Below are 7,916 nucleotides of genomic sequence, written 5' to 3' on the forward strand. Positions count from 1 at the left end.
TTTAGCTTCCATGTTTTTGTATGAGTATGCAGATTCCTGTTGTTACTGAGTTCAACTTTTATTCTATGATGGTCCGAGAAGATGCAAGGGATAATTTATATTCTTTTAAATTTGCTGAGGTTAGACTTGTAACCTGAGATGTGATCAATTTTGGAGTATGTTACATGGGTTAATAAGAAGAATGTGTATTCAGTTTTGTTAGGATGAAATGTTCTGTAGATGTCTGTTAAATCCAGTTGTTGAATGGCTAAGTTTAAGTCTAAAATTTCTTTGCTTAACTTCTTATTGGAGGATCTATCCAACACTGCCAAAGGAATATTAAAATCTCTGATTATTATGGAGCTGGAGGATATCAAAGTGTTCATGTCTGTTAGAGTCTTTCTTATAAATTGAGGTGCATTCTGGTTGGGTGCATAAATGTTAATAATTGAAGTCTCCTCATGTTGAGTGTTACCCTTAACAAATATGAAATGACCATCCTTACTTTTATTGTTTTAAAGCCTATTGTATCTGCGAATAAAATTGCAATACCTGCTTTTTTCTGATTTCCATTTGGCTGGAATATAGATGACCATCCCTTCACCCTGAGTCTATATTTATCTTTTAAGATAAGATGAGATTCTTGTATGCAGCAGATATCTGGCCTGAGTTTTTGTATCCAGTCAGCCAACCTGTGCCTCTTTCAAGGACAATTTAAGCCATTCACATTAATCAAGAATATTGATAAGCCTGGTATAATTTGGGGTATCGAGTTTTTCTAAAATCCACTGTACATTTTTAATCCTTTTGCCACTGTGGAAGTTGGAATTTGATCAAAACTTGGTTGTTTCTTTTCTTCTGCTGGGTTTGGGATTAGAATGTTCTTCCTTTTCCAGTTGCTTGAGATGTCTCATTAAGTTGTTAACTTCCTCTCTTTCCTCCTTCTGAGTGAGTTTACTTTTGTGGTGGAGGATTGCACTGGTCATTATGGAGGATAGGTCTGAGAATAACCTGGAGAGTTGGTTTAGTTATGGCAAATTTCTTCAACATGTGAATGTCATTAAAGTATTTAATTTCTCCATAATAAATGAAACTCAGTTTAGCTGGATACAAGATCCTGGGTTGAAAGTTATTTTGTTTTAGGAGATTGAAAGTCGATGACCACACTCTTCTAGCTTGAAAGGTTTCAGTAGAGACATGTGCAGTCATTCTAATATTCTTCCCTTGTAGGTTATAGTTTTCTTACGTCTGGTTGCTTCCAGAATTTTCTGCTTCATATTAACTCCGGTGAAGTTAATTATAATGTGTCTGATAAATGTCTTATTTGAGTTGAGTCATGCTGGGTTTCTGAAACTGTCTGCTATCTGAATTTCAGAAGCTCTTGTTATGTCTGGGAAGTTCTCCTTCATTATCTCATGAAGTAGACCATCTGTGCCATTGAAAGCCACCTTATCACCTTCAGGAATTCCTATAAGGTGAATATTAGTTTTCTTTGACTTATCTTAGCTCTCTGAGAGAATGATCTGTTTTTGCTTTCCACTTCTCTTACTGTTTGAGCATTTGGGAGTGTTCAAAACTTTGTCTTCAATGTCAGAAATCCTTTCTTCTGCTTGCTCCATTCTGTTACTGAGGGATTCTACTGTATTTCTCAGATCTTTGAGGGCTGCAAGTTCTTTTCTCAATTGTCAAAGTATTTGGTGATTTTCTTTTTGAATTCATTAAATTCTTGAGACAACTTTTGAAATGCTCCTTGAATTTCTAATTCCTAGTTTACCTCCTTTCTATTAATCTTATTTGCAATCCAAATTCTGAATTTGATTTCTGACATCTCAACCATCTGTTTATGAATGGGATCTTCTGTTGTGTCTGCCATGCTGTTCCATGGGGGAGTTGATCTACTCTGGTTATTCATGTTATCAGAGTTTTTCTGCTGATTCTACCCCATGATTATTTTACACTGTTTGGCTAGATGAGCAGATGAGGTGAAGTTAGGTTGGGGCCTCCTAGAGTAGTGATTAACCAGCCCTTTGCCCAGGATCTGTGATGGTGTTTGTACCTTTTCCTCTAGAGCTTTGCAAAGGACCTGTACAGTGCTACGGCCTGAGACACTGGGGATCTGCTTGGTGTGGTGGGGCTAAGTGGCTTTGTCTTGTTTTCAGCTGGTCTCTGTCATACCTTAGTGAATTAGTTACTCTGGGTTGAAGTCTTAGCTGTGGAGAAAAAGCAGCAATTAAGTCATCCTGCCCCCTAAAGGCAACAACTGGAAAAGGAAAATCAAACCTTCCCACAATCACACACTCTGGGTACCACTTTGGATAGTCCTTGGGTGATTGGTCCAGTTCAAGAGATCCAAATCAATTGTCCTAGTCATCACCTGGTCTCAAGTGGGAGAATTCAAAAGGTCTCCGGTAACTGGATAGCAGAGGTCTGCTGGCAGCTCAAGCATGACTCGCTTTGGTGCTCTGTGGAGTCAGAAGAACCCCCCAGCAAATGAATTAGTCTGGGAAGGTTGACGCCTCCTTCTCCACCTTGTATCTCTGTCACACCCAGTCACTGGTAACCTTGCAGGGCTGTGACCCAGTTCCCTCCAGGGAGCAGATGCTCTGGGTTTTCACCTGCCTGAGTCACAGGGAGATCTATGTCTCCTCAGGCAGGTCTCTGCACTCTCCCACCAACTGGCAGGGGGCCTGACAACTTTGAGTGGTTAATAGAAGCTTGGGTGGTTCACTCAGTTCTAGCCCTACCCCTGATTGTTGTTACTGACCCTTATATTTTTGCAGAATTTGTGATTCTGTCTTGGCTATATTCCCCTGTGGACCATGCACTGTTTGAGTTCATAGAAACTGCAACTCAGCCCCGGTCTGTGCTGCTGCCTGGAGCTGGTGTGTCTGTCTCCGTTGTTCTGTGTTGGGGCAGGTGCAGTTAGAGCTCACACTGGGCTCTGAGTTTCAGCCTCTGCCCACCTGCCTTTGTCTCAACTATGATCCCCTGAGGGCTGGGTGCTTCTTAGGCTCAATAAACTAGCAATTCTGACTCAGCCCCACCCTGGGAGTGTGCCATCTCTGTGCACACATCTTCTATTCTCCATCCCTGCTGCGCCTTGCCCAGGCAGGTACCGCCTCAGACATACCCTTTGCTTATGGGACCTGTGTTACTGTCCCAGATCTGTTCTGCCAGTGTCTTCCACCAGAGAAGATGCCTGGCTTTCTCTGGTTTTCCAGAGAGATAGGGAGTGCCTCTGCAAAATATCCCCAGGGTTGTCAGCCCCATTGTTGCCACTGCTGCTGGTGCTGCTCTGTGCTGCAGGGCACTACCTCTCCCTCTCCCGTATGGTTCCTTCAGACCACTGTCTTCTCCTTATCCCTGTGTCACAGAATCAGTACAGACCTGCAACAGCCCACACCCTTTCCACACCTCTTGAGAAAATGCCCAAGAGTCTGTACTCCATGGGGAACAGGCTTCCAGACCTCGGGATGAGAGTGGAGGGTAGTGCTGGGAGTTCAGAATTGCAGGTAGAGAATATATACAGTTTTATTCAGTTTTATGCCTGGCAGGAGAGTGCCATGACACCCTAGTAGGGGAAGGATGTCTGGTTTTTAGAGGGTCTCTCCCATGGGATAATATGGAAGGATGTTTGAACTATGCTTGCTTGTTTGTAGAAAGTATATTGTGATCCATTCTCATGGGGGAGGAGACTCCCATCTGCTTGGTGATGGATTTTGTACCTATTGTTTGTATCCTTGGGGTTGCAGCTTGCCTCAGAAGGGTGATGTGCATTCTTCAACCTTCTCTCTTGGCTCAGCTCCAAACCATCAGCTTACTTGCTAAACTTCTGTCCTTTAACTCTCCTTCTGAATGGGAGCCTCTGTGGAAAGCTGGCTTCAGTTGACCATCTTGCCTCCTCCACCCACCCCCCAAGTTTTTATGTTCTTTGTTTTTGTTTCTTGCTTTTAGTGTCACTACAAATTAATTTTTTAGAAAAATATGAATGTATGAAAATGTGTGTTTCAATCCATTGCAATTATTATGTTTAATTTTCGAATTGTCCCATATTTACCAAGTAGGAGCCTCTTTAATTCTATTCCTGGGCCCTTTTGACTTGAAACTAGTAGTCTTTGATAGTTTTCTTGGTTTCTGGTATGAAAAGATGTCCAAGGCTTATGATGGAAATTTCCTGCTTCAGATCTGAAATAAGCCATTTCTCCAAGTAGGTCTGGTTCCTTCTAGTAGGGATATTTTTGGGCACCAAGATTGGATGCTAGGTGTGTTCATTAATACTAGGTGTCACTGTTTCTCATTGTTTCTGGGTATTTCCAACCAAGGCAAAGAAAATTTTTTTGAAAGAAGCAAAAATGTCATTATATCACATTGATATTTCCATTCAAAATTAAAATTCCAAGATGTTTAGGTGATTTTAAGTTTTTCATACTTCATAGTGGCACTTTTCTCTTATACTGAAAATATTGGTTCTTAATAATATTTAAATGATGGCTTCTTTGCATTAAAGTAAGAAAACAAATAATTCTACCAAAAATTAGACTCTTGAAAGAACTCTAAGATTTCTTAGTAGTTCTATTTGTTCTTGGAATATATTCCATTAAGTATATATAATCAAAACACTGTATTCTAAAGTTGCTGGAAATAGTAAACTATCTCTGAAAGCTATACTGCCAATGTGATATAGTTAAGTTTATTCATTGCAGTTTGTTTTCAATTTTTAGGAATTGATTTTTATTGATTTTTTAATTGAATTTTAATTTTTTAATATATAAAATATGTTTATATGTCCAAAGTCTCAACTATATAACATGACTTATTCAGAGAAATTTCATTTCCATCTGGTCCCAACACCCTGTTATACACCTCCTTCCTAGGTTGCTATTTTTATAAATTTTTGATGCATCTATTTCCCTTTGCAATCATAAGTGCATCTACATATAGATGCGTATACATATGTATATCTATATTTTCTTATGAAAAGAGAGTAGAATGGATATTTTGTTTGACACATTCTGCAAGCATCTACTGAGTGCTTATTGTGTTTCCAGCACTGTGCTGAATTAGTCAGGCAAGAGTGATCTGACTTATCACCATGTACCAGTGTATTTTTTAGTATTACAGATAATTAGGGCTGCTGCTGTTATCTCTGTCTCTTCAGGAGACTGTGGTCCTGGGTGCCATCTCAGTGTGGCTTATTTATCTTCGCTATCTTGCAATGTGTACTGACGGTGACAAGCACTTTTCCCTCGGTATGTCAAAAGAATATACATATTTTTAATTATAAAAGCAATGCATGGGAACATGCACATTGTAAGATACTTGAATGACACAGAAGTGTATGTAACAAAAAGCCATGGTTTCTCCTCACCTTCACCCAATCCCAATTGCCTGAAACAATCACTATATTGGTGGTTGCCAAATGGTGATTCTCTAATTTCATTATTCTTTTTTAAAAATTATTTATTATTTTCATTTTTTTAAAGACAGTATCTCACTGTCTTGCCCTTGGTAGAGTGCTGTGGCCTTGTAGCTCACAGCAACCTCAAACTCTTGGACTCAAGCAATCCTCTTGCCTCAGCCTACCAAGAGGCTGTGACTACAGGAGCCCACCACAATGCCCAGCTATTTTTTATGTTTTTAACTTTTTTTGTTGTTGGGGATTCATTGAGGGTACGAGATACAAGGTTACACTGATTACATTGTTAGGTAAAGTTCCTCTTATAATTGTGTCTTGCCCCCAAAAGGTGTGTCACACACTGAGACCCCACCCCCACCTCCTTCCCTCTTTCTGCTCTTTCCTTTTCCCACCTCCTTCCCTCCTTCCCTCTCTCTGCTCTTCCTTTCTCCTACTCCACTCGCACCTTCTCTCTCTGATTGCCCCTTCCCCCACCTCTCAGCGTGTACTAGGTCATTAATTATCCTCATATCAAAATTGAGAACGTAGGATTCATGCTTCTCCATTCTTGTGATGCTTTACTAACAATAATGTGTTCCACTTCCATCCAGGTTAATACAAAGGATGTAAAGTCTCCATCTTTTTTTAATGACTGAATAGTATTCCATGGTATACATATACCACAGCTTGTTAATCCATTCCTGGGTTGCTGGGTATTTAGGCTGTTTTCATATTATGGCAATTATAAACTGAGCTGCGATAAACAGTCTAGTGCAAGTGTCCTTATGATAAAAGGATTTTTTTCCTTCTGGGTAGATGCCCAGTAATGGGATTGCAGGATCAAATGGGAGGTCTAGCTTGAGTTCTTTGAGGGTTCTCCATACTTTCTTCCGAAAAGGTTGTATTAGTTTGCAGTCCCACCAGCAGTGTAAAAGTGTTCCTTTCTCTCCACATCCATGCCAGCATCTATAGTTTTGAGATTTTGTGGTTTGGGCCATTCTTACTGGGGTTAGGTGATATCTCAGGGTGGTTTTGATTTGCATTTCTCTAAAATTAGGGACGATGAGCATTTTTTTATATGTTTGCTAGCCATTTGCCTGTCTTCTTTAGAGAAGGTTCTATTCATGTCTGTTGCCCATTGATATATAGAATTGTTGACTTTATTCATGTGGATTAATTTGAGTTCTCTATAAATCCTAGTTATCAAGCTTTTGTCTGATTCAAAATATGCAAATATCCTTTCCCATTGTGTAGGTTGTCTATTTGTTTTGGTTGTTGTCTCCTTGGCTATACAGAAGCTTTGCAGTTTAATTAAGTCCCATCTGTTTATTTTTGTTGTTGTTCCAATTGCCACCGAAGTCTTCTTCATAGTCTTTTCCCAGACTGATATCTTCCAGTGTTTTTTCTATTCTTTCTTTGAGGATTTTTATCATTTCATGCCTTAAATTTAAGTCTTTTATCCATCTTGAATCAATTTTTTGAGTGGAGAAAGGTGTGGATTCAGTTATAGTCTTCTTTTTTTTTCCTTTTTTATTTTTATTTTTATTTTTTTAAATTCTCCTCTCCATTCTTTTTTTTTTTTTTTATTGAATGGTAACTGTGTACATTGATGCAATTTGGGGGTACAGTGTGGTGTTTTCACACACAATCCATGACATTTCCATCAAACCGGTTAACATAGCCTTCATGTAACTTTCTTAGTTATTATGTCAAAACGTTCCTTTTGGAAAGACATCTGGAGAACACTTAGAGAACTAAAAATAGACCTGCCGTTTGACCCTGCAATTCCTTTATTAGGTATATTCCCAGACAACCAAAAATCACATTACAACAAAGATATTTGTATCAGAATGTTTCTTGCAGCCCAATTCATAATTGCCAGGTCATGGAAGAAGCCCAAGTGCCCATCAATCCATGAATGGATCAACAAACTGTGGTATATGTACACCATGGAATACTATGCAGCCATAAAGAAAGATGGAGACTTTACGTCCTTCATGTTCACATGGATGGAGCTGGAAAATGTTCTTCTTAGCAAAGTATCACAGGAATGGAAGAAAAAGTATCCAATGTACACACACCTATTATGAAATTAATTTAAACCTTTTTATATGAAAGCTATAACCTAATAACAGTTATAGTCTTCTACATGCGGATATCCAGTTCTCCCAGCAATATTTATTGACTAGGGATTCATTCCCCCAGTGTATGTTCTTGTTTGGTTCATCTTTGCTGTAAGATGTTAGTTTCATTTCCTGGTTTTCTATTTGATTCCAAATGTCTATGTCTTTATTTTTGTGGCCTTCCCTGTTGGCAATCTCACTGCTGTTGTAGTTATAGTTGTGCCAGCCACGGCCTCAGACTGAACAAATACAACCACTTGCCATTTTTCCACTGCTTTTGTCCTCCTCCTGGGGTCCAGAAGTCTCTTTTTGTCTCCCTGCACCCCCAAAGGGATGTTTCTGGGCAGAGTCCACAAGTTGGAAATGCCTGGAATCTTCTCTCCCCCATCTCACCACGGCCGGTTGCAAAGAAGCTGTTA

Source organism: Otolemur garnettii, unplaced genomic scaffold (genome assembly GCF_000181295.1).
Source record: "Otolemur garnettii isolate 467f Iridium unplaced genomic scaffold, OtoGar3 scaffold00286, whole genome shotgun sequence".
In the NCBI taxonomy this organism is placed as follows: domain Eukaryota; kingdom Metazoa; phylum Chordata; class Mammalia; order Primates; family Galagidae; genus Otolemur; species Otolemur garnettii.